Source organism: Rhea pennata, chromosome Z, assembly GCF_028389875.1.
Source record: "Rhea pennata isolate bPtePen1 chromosome Z, bPtePen1.pri, whole genome shotgun sequence".
Classification (NCBI taxonomy): Eukaryota; Metazoa; Chordata; class Aves; order Rheiformes; family Rheidae; genus Rhea; species Rhea pennata.
In genome coordinates, this window is record NC_084702.1 from 36,319,594 (window position 1) to 36,334,754 (window position 15,161).

The following is a 15,161-nucleotide window of genomic DNA, read 5'->3' on the forward strand; positions in this document are numbered from 1 at the left end:
TGGGGTAGCGCATAAATACAAGTGCACACTGCAGATTAAGAGATGCATAAGACAAAGCTAGAAGTATTGTGGCACTTCACCAATTGCTTGATACTTTCACAGTGTTTTGAAAAAGTGAGAACTAAGTATTGGGTATTTCAGCTGTATATTCAGGAAGTCATCAAAAAGAAGATAGTGGTTAAAAGACTGAGTACTGCTATAACTCACTGGGCACACAGACCCTGCAGGAAGTGTGAGATTGCTTTATGCTCTTAGCTAGACCAGGTGGGTTTTATTAGTTCCAGTACAAGAAGATTTAAGAACTGCATACCTATCTGGATAGGAATGTAAAGAAGGAATGTAAAGAAGGAATGTAAAATAGCTGTATTTCTAGGAGAAATCATTAACTAAAGCCTGCATATTATTTAATGTGAAAACCAAAGCACACATAGAAAATAAGTGAAACAGTTTATGAGAAGAATTATTCAGACCTGGTAAGTACCAAACACTTACATGTGAAGCTTTACTGGGCAGGGCCTGGACTTCTGGTTTAGCACTGCAGTATAGAGCCTCTTATACCTTCCCCCTTCCCCCCATATGCTAGACACAGACTGCAGCAATTTGGTTGCATCCCATTTATCCAAGGGGTAACGGAGATGGCCCCGTTTCAGCTGCGCAGGCCAGCCACACAGCTAGAGCTAAAAGGAGGCAGGAGAGGCAGGACTGTCTTCTCACGGCCCTCAGTAGCCCTTTCCTGGGATGCAGCAGCCCTGGGGCAGTTGCAGGTGCCCTGGGAACTATTCTCATGATCTGTGTGCACTGCTAAGGCATGCATTAGCATGTCTGCAATCAGTAGGGAAAGTGACTGCCTACTGGGAGGGGAAACATTCATTGTATCTTTTGAGGCTTTGCAGTGCTGGGATGTACTAGAAATATGTCGGAGGGTTCAGCTGGTGCTTCACTCCTGATTTTAGAGCCTCAAGGCAGACTTCTGGTTCGCCTAGTCTTGCGTGGTCCTATCCACTTTGGTAGAATAATGCTGATTTACGGTAGGTGAGAATCTGACTTTTAGATATTTGACCAAATTAAATCAGCTGCCTTTGCTTTGCAACCTCTGGCAGATTTAGCTACAGGATACTACTACTGCTTGTTTTCCTCACCACATTGCCAGAGGTTCCTGCCTCTGTCAGTGGTGGAAGAACTGAGAATGCTGCTCCTTATTCCCTGGATTTCACTGTCTACTGTTCTAGGGTCAACTGGCTCTGTTGTTTAATACAAGCAATATAGTAATATAAGCAATTGTTCCTCAAGGTCTGAAAAGCTCTCTGTGCTAAGTTACCAAGGTGTTCCCTATGGAAGAAACCTACGTTCAGATAAATTCACACCTGCAGCCTAGATACTAAAAATGAATCCTTAAAAAGATACTTTGTTCCATACCAAGCTGTCTTAACCCCAGTCAGAGACATGCTTCTGGAAGATTTTCAATGCATGCTTCTTTAGCTTCTGCATTTTGTTATGCTCCTTTAATGACGATGGAGGTAACAAGCAATGCCTCTGGCTTGTGGTTTTCTGAGGGCTTAAATAAGAAAATCTGTGACTAAGCTTTGTCAAACTGTGTTTTGTGCAGCGACTCTTGAGCAAGATGAGATACTCCACACTGAGAAAAAAGGTTGAATGCCAGGAGTTTCTATAATATTAGGGGAGAGTGCCTTATATTAAACTATTAAATGTGCAGCTGCTAGTGTGAGTGGAATATATTCTAAAACCTTACGCTCTTCTTTTGACACGCTGTGGCAAATCTTACATAAACAAAAAAGCACAAAGGAGCTTTTACTGTACAGTTATAATTGCTCATGTATAATAGATACAGTAAAGCAAGTGTGTGAAGACCAAGCTGTCACCCACAGTGATCCATTGTGAGCAAATCTGCACTGTACTTTGTCTGTTTGTAATTGATGAAATTCAGATTGGGGAAAGAAATAGAAATTAGTGTATTGTGAAATTCCTGTTTTCTAATTATTTTTTAATACCTACAGTTCTGGTGATACCACATAGGCAAAAATTAACACGATCCTGCTCCAAAAAGGCTACATTAAAAGGACTTAAGTCTGAAAGAGGATTCAGCATACCATTATCAATGATCAGGATATTACATACAGCATAGCAAAGGATAGAAGAAGTAGAGATAAAATCATAGGAAAAGCTTTCTTTCTTTTTTCTTTTTTTTTTTTTTTTTTAAGAGAATTTTAGATATAGATGCATTCATAGAAAGGCAGGGTTGGGAGGGACTCGCTATGATGTCAAGTTCATTCCGTATCCCAAAGCAGTGCCTGCTATTTGAATGCCATTCTTGACATTCCTGATGAGATACTTGTCTAAACTGTTCTTAAAACTCAGTAATTGATCCAGACAATCAGTTCCAGTGTTTGCTATCATCATCCAGAGGAAGTCTTCCTTAGTCTCTAACGTGATCCTAAGTCCTTCCTGCTGAAATTGAAACCAATTACTTCCTATTTTATTCATCATGAAGAAAAGAGAAAAACTGTGTCCACCCCAGCCCCCATGCCTCAATTGTCATCTTCTCCTTAGCCTAAGACAAAAGGTGTAAATTGCATTTTTCTTGTTACTCTGCTGTGAGCTCTCTCTAGTGGGTCCGTATTTTTCTTGGAGTGCAGTGCCCCAGACTGGACATCCATCAGGAGCTTACAAAGGCTGAACAGAGGCAAGATTAATAGATTACTTTATCTATCCTACACACACTGCCATTGTTTGTATATCCCAGTATGGTGTTAATGTGTTTAACAACAGTATGAGGTTGGCTCATGTTTAATGGTTGAACCACCCCAACCTCGCGAACTGTTTATAAAAGGACAATTCAAAGGCTGTTCTCTTCCAGTATTTAATTATTTGATTGTTAGGTGTGACTAAATATATGACCTTCTGTTTGTCCTTGTTGAATTTCAGTCTTTTTTTTTTTTAGATAATTTCTTCAATTGATCAAAATAATATTGAATCCTGTCTTGAATGAGATGAAGAAGGGAGGAGTAAAGAGGTCCAGTGAGACACACTGGAAAGGTCAGTATAAAACCACAGTCCCCTGCCTAGTGATTTTTGGATAGGATATTGTCAGTGAATGATGAAAGAGACATTCTAGCCATAAACAAACTGATCAGAGATTGTCTTAATCAATAATATCTATATATCTTGTGGGTTTTTTTTTAGTACAGTCATCAAGACTGTTCATTAAGTATTTCTGAGTTCATGTGCTAAGTATCAGCATGGGTAAATGAGAGGGAACATCCTTGTGAAGGAATAAAGCGGAAATCACTGCACTGATTTCTGGCGTTCTGTCTCCTTTGAAAACATCTTTCCTCAGTAGAGAACTCATGTACTTTTTTGCCTGGTTCTTCTTCCTGTATCTGGAAGGTGCTCTTACTCTGAAAGATGAAAGTTGGAAGTACACGTCTATCTACTCCTTCCAATGTTACAGTTAATTTCCATTTTAAGAAAACTTTGAGTTTAAAATTGCATCAGAAAACTCCCTAGGAGATGGATGCCACTATATTAAATACAAATTCAAGTGCCTAAAATGTGTCCTTGTTTCTTCTGCATACTTAATGAAGTAGGCTTGGTATCTGAAAGACTGTATCTTAGTTTTTTCATCTGCAGTAAAATTTGCAGAGCAAAAGCTTTTCCTTTTTTATGCTGAAAACAAATCTGATCTAAAAGGAAGTTCTTGCTGCATAAGCTATAATGAAAACCAAGCTGACGAATATTATCTCACAGAATATATCTTTTTCTAATAGCCTTTGTCTGTTACAATCGTTAGTACAAAGTCTAGCTATAGAGAGCTTGTAGGTAAGTCTGGAAATTAGTTTCATTACAGTGGATTTCCAAATTGTAGGTGTTACAGTCTGAATGCTTTCCATGAATGAAGTGATTTTTGTCAAAATCATTAATCGCAAAAAATGTTCAAAACTCTCAAAATCAGATGTTAAGAGCTGCAAAGAGATAGAGCCTTAACAAGACCTGAATGCAGGCACTTCTGGGTCACAGGCCGTATTCCCAGTTACATCTTGCCTTCAGTTTTCTGTACCAGCTACTGTATCTGGTAGAATTCTGTGAAAGATATTTGAATGTCTTGGAAGCCAGTAAGTGGTAAAAGACCTGTTAAATAACTCCTTACATTACCCTGTACAAATACAATAGGAAAGCAGACTTATGTTAAATACTGTAGATACAGAAGCTGTGATAGCATGAGACATGTGCTAGAGGCATTTGGAAAAACATTGAAACAGTGGCAGATTTTCATTTCTGCAATATATGCATGTCAGCCACATGGGGCAAGACAAAGGGAGATGGGCTGCAGCTTGGCAGGCGCAGCCTTGAAACGAGAGAAAGCTTCCTCACCAGGAGGGTGGTGCAGCATTGGACGAGGTTGCCCAGAGAGGCTGTAGGCTCTCAGTCTTTGGAGATTTTAAAGACCCGGCTAGACAAAGCGACACCTCACCTGATCTGGTCTTGCTGACAGTCCTGCCTCAAGCAGGATTGTCCAGAAACATTTGCAAATCACTCTGCCTGTTTGAAGTATTCTCAAAAGAGATGGAATAAATCACGTTCCTAAATAGATCCTGGAAAATGACGAGAGGCTAGAACATTGACTTGTGCATAACAAGCGATTTTGACCAGCTGAACCCCATTCCCTGCCTGGCTTAAGATTTTAGTAATTTATTTATTTTTAAAAATGTGAGATTGCTTTATATCATCTGTATCACGTGGTAGATTTCTTATGAGCAGTTTGCCAGAAGTATTTTCTACTTATTCATTCCTGTTTTTTTATTTAAAGGAACTTGACTACTGCGTTGGTTGAACTCCACTTTGGATAGGAAAGTCCCTAGAGCACGTGAGGCAAGTTTGACTAGATGCTAGTTAGGGCATTTCTCACCGTAAATAATGGGGCGTGAGAGGGCTGGTCATTGTGGCTCAGTATGGAAGCAACTAGATGCAATATACTATGCTACAATTAGGTACTGTGGCAGGAAAAAGCAGATAAATCGTCATATAAATCAGTTGAGCTTTCTGGGAATAAAACATAAAACACACCCAGCTTCTGGGGTATTAGTAATATGGTGTCAGCTCTTCCCACAGTGAGCATGTAACACGTTGTAAGTGTATTTTATCAGCACGTTTACTGCCATTTTGATACTAGTGACCTTCACACAGTTTTCTGCGTGGAGTCAAAGACGACGCTGTGCACTCATGAGCCAAACAACAATGTGGAAAAGAGGGTTAATAGCAGTATGCAACCTCAGCAAAACACAGTGGAATTGGTGATGTGAAGGAACATTCATCTCTCTCCAAACTGTTCATGGGAACATGTGACATGTAGTAATTCAGTTCTGCTGCCTATGAGATGGCAGTCAGGCAGTTGGCACTTTTCAGAAAAATGCAAGTCACTGTCTCTGCTTATTTTAAGAGAAAAAAAAGCAGTCAGGGCATATTTCTTAAGCCGTGTGTTGCCCTGGGTGCTTCATGGATGGCATTGGTAGAATGTTACAATGCCTCGATCTCTTCATTGATAGCAGAAGTACCAAATCCCGTGGCAGTAAAATCCAGTTTGTGCAGTTATAACTGGCATTTAATAAATGGTCTAACTAGGCAGGAAGAGCTAAACAAAAGTGTTGCTTGCTCTACCCTTGTGGATCAGCTTAGCTTGATCCATCATCCTCTGTTTGTGTATTCCCTAAAGGAAATCCCAGGTGATATATAAATGTAGCATCTCTGTGCGTAGGTGAAAGGGAAAGCATTTTTAAGCCAGGTGCACCAGTATGTTTAGGACGTCAAACAGATGCTTGTCTGGTGAATAAGGCATGTGTGTATGTAATTGCTGAAAGTGTATACAGTAAAGGAATATGTATGGAAACGTTCTTGAACCAAATATGCATGCATGCACATCCTCATGTTATACGTAAATCTGGTAATCTGGTGATTAGTCAAGAGAAACACTGATCATCTGGCAGTCTCTGAAGAGCAGCGATATTATGTGCAAGTATGTGAAGAAATGAAAACAAAACTTCTTTGAGAGGTAGGTTGAATCTTCCACTAGAAAAATAGTACCCAGACTTTTCAAAGGACTAGGAAGAGATGGCTCGTGCCTTGAGGAGAGCAAAATTAAAGTGAGGAACGCAAGAAGCCAAAATGACATAAAAGAATGAACGACATTAGCAGTTCTCTTATTGTCTTTACATCAGAAGGATTATGAATAATGCGCTGTCCTACTGAGCTGTATAGACTTACTGTTTTGTCTCAGGCGCAACCAGGAGCTGTATTATTTTCAGAAAAATTCTACCTAGAAATGACTTGGGCATAAAGGCTGCATGGGGTAAATGCCAAATCCCAGATACATGCCATTGAGCAGTAAAGTGGTTGGCAATGTTTCAGGTGCGCATAATTGAGCTGTAAAGATAATACATCTTCTATAGAAGGTGGTATATTTGCTTCTCTCTTTAATATTGCTGCTTGAACTTGCCTGAACTAAGCCTTAGCATTACTGCAGTGTATTGGATATGTTTCTTAGAGATATGACTCTAACACCAAAGTCCATTTGCTTAAAAAAAGTTCACATTCCCTTCTAAAAATAAAATCTTCAGAGAAAAAAAATGAATGTATGGATTTTTTTTGTGTCCAAGCAAAAATCCAATTACAATAGAACAGTCTTTACCCTTTATGTTACAATTTCAACTAATTATACATTTTTTTTCCTAAATAATGCTTTCTAAACCCCAATATGCAAAACATAGCTTAATATTAAAGCCAAATTGTAGATGGAAAACATAAGTATAGTATTTCATTGATTTACACATGACCACACATCAACTGAGTTACTGAGTTACCAAACCAGGATTAGAATCAAGTACCCTTTTGACTCCCATTTCCATGACAATGCATTTAGAAAACATTACTTTATACACTGGAAAAATTTTTGATTTTTCAGCTAATACTGGCCAATGCTGAATCTTTATTTTAGTTTATAAGGATTTGATATACTTAGATCTTTTATTCTTCACTATCTGATTACTGCTAAGTTTGATGTTGACATACTTAGCAATATGATATTCACAGAATTCATGACCCAAAATTCTTAAAAAACATATTCCCTTATGTTCAATATATTTGTTTCAAGATAATTTTGAAGACTGGTCAAAACCACAAGTCTTGAGATTTTTCTAAATTGTAGGAAATCTGGATGCTGGGTTTTGACTCTTGTCCATTATAGGGATAGGTTTGAACATGTAGGTTGAGATCTTCTTGGCTTTTGCCAATATTTTGGCCTGGACTGCTGGAAAATGTTTTGTTCTAAGGTCAAGACAGCTCTGTAAATTCCTACTGATAAAATGCTACATACACATGTGGCCAGTGCTCTTATCAATGCAAACCTCTGATGTGTGTGCATGGCTGACACTTCAGCTATAGCTTCTGAGCCTTAATCTGCTTCTGAAATCAGTTCTGTGTCAGGACTAACATGCTGCCATGGTGATAAACTAGGAGCTCCCCTGTCTGAAATGTTAATCACCCCTGGGTTTCTGTCGAATTTATGTTCATCTGCAAAGTGCCAATTACAGTGAGGTGGAAGCAGAGGTATATAAAAGCTTAGGTATATAGTCAATCTTTGGCCTCAGGCATGAATAATTAGGATGAACAATAGCAATCATTAATGTAGTAAATTATCTCTATGTGTGCGTCTTCATGTACAGAAAATATTCCTTAAACCAATAGGATTGTCCTGAAAATAGTACCTAAAAATGCAATGTCTGCCTTTCCATTTCCCAGAAGCGATGTCCCTGGTTTTCCATGTGTCTCATTTTGGATAAGCATATCTGTGGCGCACACATGAAAAACAAGTTCAGTGAGAGCTCAGGCCAGCCACAGTGTGCAAACATGCACTCTTCTTACTAGCTTGTCTAGTTCTTGCAGCCTGTTATTGCATCGTTTGCTGCTGATACAGGTACAGTTCTGCTGCAGGGCTTTATGATCACGTTATCCTTCTTACTGAAATAGCAACTGAGTAAACTGGATTTCCAGAGGGCCTGCCCCTGCCACTTGCTATTTGGCAGGCTGGTTGATTATTGAGAAATATAAGGCAAAGGACTCTCTTCTTCATCACATTGCTTTCAGAGCACGCATGGTAGCTGTTTGTTTACCAGTTATCTAGTGATAAATAAAAAAGTGGGTAAATCTGTCTGCTCAGTTTTCTAGGCAGGCAGCAGAAAGACGGTAAACTTTATACTGCCCAAATTAGACATCACCTACTTGTGTTGAACCCTCCCTACCCCACTGTATGCACTCATCTCCCTGCCAAACTGAAAAATGAGATCAAAAGAGGTGTACAAAAACACATGAGGATGTTATTTTAAAAAGCAGGCTCTTACTGCTTGGTTCTAGGCAAGAGCCCCTGAGAGTTCTAATTAAAACATGTAATTTCTGACTCCTCATTCTGTCTTCAGACTGGTAGACACTGACATTTGAGCTGTTATAAAAGATTTTATGCGGCTATAATAATAAGAAGCCCTAATAACATTTCACAAGAAGAGAAAATGAGGCCAGGAAAATTATTTATACTTGTGACCTAATTAGTGATGTGAGCTGCCACCCCATACAAACAATTTGTACACTGCTATGAAGAAAAATAATTTGGTCACATAGAGAATACGTATAGGTGCTCTCTGCAAGCCACTCTTCAAGGTGGGCTGGGTAATAGGCAGATATCAGGGAAAGATTTTGGTAGAGAATTTTCAAGCTGGTTAAGGAACAGTAAATGTTTAAAGTTATTTTGTTCATAAAGGGCTGAAATACAGGAATTTACCTGTCTTTCACCTGTAGTGGATATATAGATGGTAAGTGGTAGTAACCTTCTGACACTGCCTTCCCTCACTTATCTGTGGATCTAAAACGTGCACCCTCTGTCCAGAACTGTTCCTGACAACCCTGGTGTGAGTCCACAATTCAACAATGAATCTACACTTCCAAAATAATAAGATAGATTTGTCCTTAAAAGGTCTTTGTTCTATTAGAAAACCTTTTAGAAGTCTTGACTCACATGAATACTTCTTGTTTTTACGGCGTTATTTCTCTGGAGAGATAACTGAATAAGCGTTGAATAAGTTTCCTAGAGGCCAATATTTTGTCAAATGATCTGTTGTAACCTAGTTTACATTTGTTTTCTACAGATCCACTCACGTATCCCAGATAGCACTCGATCGCCTGGCAGAGATGTTTTAAGACTTCAGTTTGCTGGTGAACAGTGCTATACATATTCCAGGTCCTACTTTACTGTAATGGAGATGCGGACACAGAGAACAGCCTCCTGTCCTTCCTTACACGTTTCTGCTTTACGCTTGCTCTCCCGTTCCCAGCACAATCAGTAACGCAAGTGAAATTATCATCTCTTCGTGCACTGCCTTCACAAATTAAGCTTCCTTATTAGAGTATTTTCATCGCTGTCCGTACGTGTCCCAGTGCTCTCCTGTGTTGCTGCCCTCACCCTGCAGGCATCAAGCACACAAAGAACATTCAAACGCAGATCTGAATTTACCTTAAAAATACTGATCCAAAACTCTCCGTAGGGCTGACTGAAGGGTCATTGCTTGACTTGCGGAAGCTGTTCTGACTTTCAAAATGAAAAACGGAGTCCTCCAAGGAATTCCCTTTTCTCAGCATTTTAATGGGGTTAAGCGCGGAGTTAACTAAGTTCAGCTCTAAAGTGATCTTTCAAGCCTCTCACTGCTGTAGGAAGTGCATTCTTGGTGTGACTCCAGCTCAGGCTGGTTATTTAAATCAGTTAATAAGTAACATTGACATGGCATCATAAGGTGGTTTTCCTTTTATCCACAGCATTTCATAGGCTTATTTTGAGATAGATTTCATCAATTCTAGGTGCAATATGTCTTTGGAATATCATTATTAATAACAATAAATTGTTTTGATGAATAAAGAAGAAGAAGGGATGTAAAACTATTTTATATTTTAAAATATTTTAAAATTACTATTTTAAAACTATTTAAAAACTATTTTATCTAATGTTTCTTTGGTAGGTTTGCCCCAGAAACGGTAACACTCCCTGTCATAAGTTCTGCTTTATGATTTACATACCTGTCTTTAATTTTCCCAGTTTGAAAAACATAATTGCATATCTTTTAGAAGTGACTATATCCAGCCCTTCTGACATGTTGAAATCACTATATTATACTTCGACATTAACAAATTTGTGCACATGCATGCATGTACCTAGTATAAAAGAAAGTCATTGCAGTTCAGCTTAAATACAGACAATCATTAGATTTTTGAGTTACTGTAAAATGTCTGAACAAAACCAGTTTGCCTAATCTTTTTTTTTCTCATGCAAAACAGCAAACATTAACTGCAAACTTGTACAGTTCTCTGTTTGTTGAAGATGACTATAAAGATTTGTCAAGAAATTGGTATGCAATGTTTCTTTAAAATGTAAGTCCTTCTGTAATGCCGAATTAACAGCCCAAGCCCTACAGAAACTCTCTTAAACTTTAGTTAGGGTCTGCATGGTAGCAAGGGTTTGTCTATGAGACTGAACAAGCATGTGGAAAGTAGTTTTCTCATTCTATTCTCAGCATCTATAAATAGATCATGAAACAACATAAATGCATTGAACTGTTCTCATGTTTTACTGGTCAGCCCACATAAGTCTTGTCTTTCTGCCCAATTTGTTCTCTAATTTCTTTGAATGACTAAAAAGCCTGGTGTTTCCTTTTTTAAAGAGCAAATTTATTTTGTGGTCAGTATTAAGCAAATTGCAATGAAATCTATGGATGACAGAAATAACAGAAGAAAAATAGTAACTATTAAAGTACAGGATTAGCATCAATGGGAAGAAGCAAAGGCGAAGACAAGAAAGCACGTTTCCTTGGAAGTGGAAATTCCAAATTAATATGAGACATCTTGGAAGAAAGAAGGCAAAAAAAGAGTGAAATACACACTCTTGATCCTCTTAGATATCCTCTATGAAATAGGACACAGCAAACCAACTGTATTTATTGGCATTATTTAAGCAGATTGAAAATTGTATTGGACTTCTTGCTTTCCCTAATTTAAATTTTCTCCGTTAATGACTCTTTCCAGAACAATGTACAACTTTAACTTCCAGCCATCTAGGCCTTTTAGTTACTCAGGTTCTGCTTGATTGTAAAATAAAAAAAAACAAGGCTGGCTGGCTATGCGGTATCTCTGTACTTTAGTCCTCCTCTTAGAAAGCAAACAAACAGAAATATAACCTTCAACAAACACAGCAGAGTAAATCTATTCTCCTCCTCTAGTCACAAGGAGAATTGGACTTGGCACTGTTGTTTTGTTCACATCTACCCATTTTTGATAGGGGAGTCTTAATTCTTCTTAAAGAAACAAACATCCTTAAAACCTGTTAGAAAGCTTCTGTGAGGTTCTGAACACCAAAGCTATTAATATTAGCCTTTATCTTTGAAAACAATATGCTTTTATGGTAAAATATAATGAAAACCTTTTATGAAAAGTCTGAATGGTAACTGTGTTTCACCTGAGCATTAAAGAGCAAGTACAGAGAGAGGGCAATTGACTTTTTTCGCTGAAAGGATAATTGCAGGAACGATTGCACTGAGTAGCAACCATGACATGATTTTGTTCTTTTGAACTGATACGTTCTTTCTCTTGCCCACAAAAGAGTAGTTTCTGTTACAGAGAGCACCATGGCCCTCCTAAAACTGCAGCTGTCCGTCACACAAAAACTGAGTGTTAGCTAGCTCTCCAGTCCGTAATAAAAAGGCCCCTTGATTCACCCAAGGCAGTCTATGCTAACTGTATCAGGTGCTTAGCTGATGAGCTACATGCTGTTATGGCCACACAGTGGGTGTTACTGAGCAAGTTGGAACTAGCTTGGGCATGGCTATATTAACTTTGTGACAGGGATGCTGGAGATGGGTGGCCCAGTAAAATAGCCTTGCAGCGTGGTGGCTTGAGAGTCTTACAGCCGCTGTTTGCTAAGAGGGCTCATGTTTGTTGAGTGTTGCAGCGGGAACTGCTTGGATTGGTGGAAAGAAGGAAAGCAGACCTACAAAATGCAGCTCTCATGGGGGCTTAAGTGATGACAGTGATGCTGTTATGGGTCCAAGAAATGAAGCTTTCCTCTCCTTACCAGTCTCAGACAAACTGAGTTTAATACTGGTTTGTAGTGGCTCTGCACAGCTGTGGTGGGGAGATGCTCTGGACATTGTTCATGAGCTGGAGAAGGAGATGGTAGTTTGTAGTTTGCATTTAGCCAATGCCAAGTTAGCATTGATGATGCCTACACAAGGAATATGACTTGAATGCCTTCCATTTTTATTGGAAGGGGATCTTTGCTCTCTGATGGACCCAGGGATTGCCCTTTTTTGGTGCAAATATTTGCAAATCTTGCAGTTTACAAGCACTGTGCAAATTCTTGTAGCAGTTGCTCTCTGTCTTCAATTCCTGGTATCCACAAAATTTTCCAGTGAGGGTTTAGATCCCTATAGAAATGCCACATCTACAGACTTGTGACAGAGGCAGTAGTACTTACTTTTTCTTAGTCGCTTGTTTTAGATCTCTTAGCATTAGTTAACGGACACCAATTTTGTCAGTGTATCTTTTCGGTCTGATGCGGTGGATCAGGTGTGGGGAGAAGTTGATACTGCTGATGGTGTAGCTATCTGCTGTACACTGACTGCTCCCCAGAGAGCTGTTCGTCACGTTCTGAAGAAATTGGTAACGTGACATCAGGGGCTCAGCTCTGTGCCTTGTGGGCTTGGATACGTTCTCCAACTCTGTCTCTTGCTGTCCCGTGTCCTGAAAACAGCCTTTTCCCCTTTGCTTTCTGTTTGTCTTCCTCTGTTCACTTTTCTTCAACTCCATATGCCTTGTTGGCCATGAGTATCTGTGTTTTTCTTAATTATCAGACTATGCCCTTTAATTCCAACCTTTGTCACTGACACTCAGTTATCGCTTACCTGCTAGGCTGTATCTTGTTGAGTCTAGCACTGTTGCAATTGTTCCTGATAGGCAGAGAGGGCAAAAAAGGTAGTTGGTGTCCTTGAACTTCACACAATTTTATTCTCAGTCTACACAGCCACCACTGAAAGGTAACAATTTTGTCCTAAACAAATTGTAATTCTATTTTCTTTTCTTATCCTTATATCTCTAGTGATTTTTTTCAGAGAGTTATTCCAGTAAAAGAAATGGTGGTTTATTTTTATTTTTTTCAATGCCCCGATATTTCTTCTGGAGAAAGACATACAGGGAAGTATGTTAGCAATGACAATTGTGTTGCACCTGCTCTAAGTTCCCGTGTCTTATTAAATGATCTTGTGTACTAGATAGGAAGAAAAAACGATGAGTTTTAGGTATTCGAAATGAGGGCTTTCATTTGTGCTGAGGAAGCCTTTGCACCTTGTGCCATGTAACCGATAAGAAACTAGATAAAGACTACAAGTTACAATGATAGAAAAGGGAGTTTTTGTTTTGTGTGTGTGTATGTATATATACATACATACACACACACACACACATATATATATACGAAAAGAAAAGGTACAGAGGTGGCTGAGAGTATTTTATGAGCAAAACATTCAATTTTATTACCATCCAAGAATGAACCAAAATTAAATCAGCAATAAACCAGCTGTTGTATTCAGGGCAGAATGTCATACTAGTGATTCCGGATGGTAGCTTTTATGTACAATCTTGTAACAGTTTACATCTTGGCTGAAGTGTAGCCACAAAACCTTATAGATTTTATAGTAAAGAGCAGGAGAAATGGATGTTTCATTGGTTCATGCTGCATCTCAGGATTTACAGAGCTATAAGAGTCTGCATAATTAGTCTGTAGTGATCCCTAGAATAGTGAGGAAAAAGTCTACATCTATCTGATAGCCTGAGGCACTGAAACCTTGCTTCACTGGTTTGGCTCCCATCATTTTTGTTTTCTGTGGTGTATAAAAAAGCAGCTGCTCTGATTCAGAGCTGATGTTGTCTTTCCTGGTTAGGATTGCCTCCAGTTCTTGTTTTCTTTTCTTTTTCCTGTCTGGACCAAGCCTGTGCAAGCCCTGCTCTGTTTTGCGCGCTCCAGAGGTGCACCTTTCTTGTTTCCACAGGTAAAACCCAACAAAGCGTGGATCAGATCTACTTTGTTTTTAAATTGATCGAGACATTCCTAGATTTACTATTTCACATCTCTTCAGTTCCTGTTTCTAATCTTACATCTCTTGTTTTGCTCTTGAGCTGGTGTTCGATCTCTTCAGCCTTACGCCTAGTCCACAACAGTGAGATGCAATGAGTCTATATACAGTGAGTTGTGCCTACTTCTGCATAAACTTACACCAATACTTTGGTGAGCATGTAGGACATGTATCCACAAGCAGATATTTGGGATTGCTGTTGCTCTTTCTGTGCTGCTGTAAATGCTGGATGAGAACAAAACTGGAAGAATCACAAGCAAGGGAGAAACTCTTTTACTGAGCAAAGATACAGAAAACTCCATGTACCAGCTAGGTGCCCTGACAAAAGCAGGTGAAAAGATGTCGTACAAAATGACACATCTAGAGGTGTATAGGAAGGAACTGAATGACTGTGGTATTATGACTTCTGTGGAAGTCTGTGACTATTTTTCACATCATTAATCTTGTTATAGAAGCGTGCATTAAAGCTAATTCCTTTCTGCTCTGTAGTATGGTGGCCACCTCAGTAGATGCTCTTGTGCTCGCTGCAGCCTGTGAACATTGACCTGACCCTGAGACCTTCCTGAGGCTTACTCAGCCTCTGGAACTGTATAGAGCTGTGATACCCACTTGGAGAACTCAGGCAGAGCTGTGCTTGGGAGCCTCTACTTCCAGGCAGAAAAGATTTTTTTTTTCTTTTTTAAGAAACATCCAATGAACTTGGAAGAAAGCCGCTTGAGTGGAGAAGACAGTCTGATGAGATGTGGTTACACAAGGCAACACTACACTGAGAATGAAAGAACTAGGGAAGAGGAGGTTTTGTAAAGTTTTCTTGTAAAGTTAGGAGCTATCAAAGTCTGTGGAAAATTGCATGTATAGCCTGACCACTGGGGACTGAAAAGAAATACAAGACAAAAAGTGCAAGAGTTGGTTGCCCTGAGAGGGTCTTTG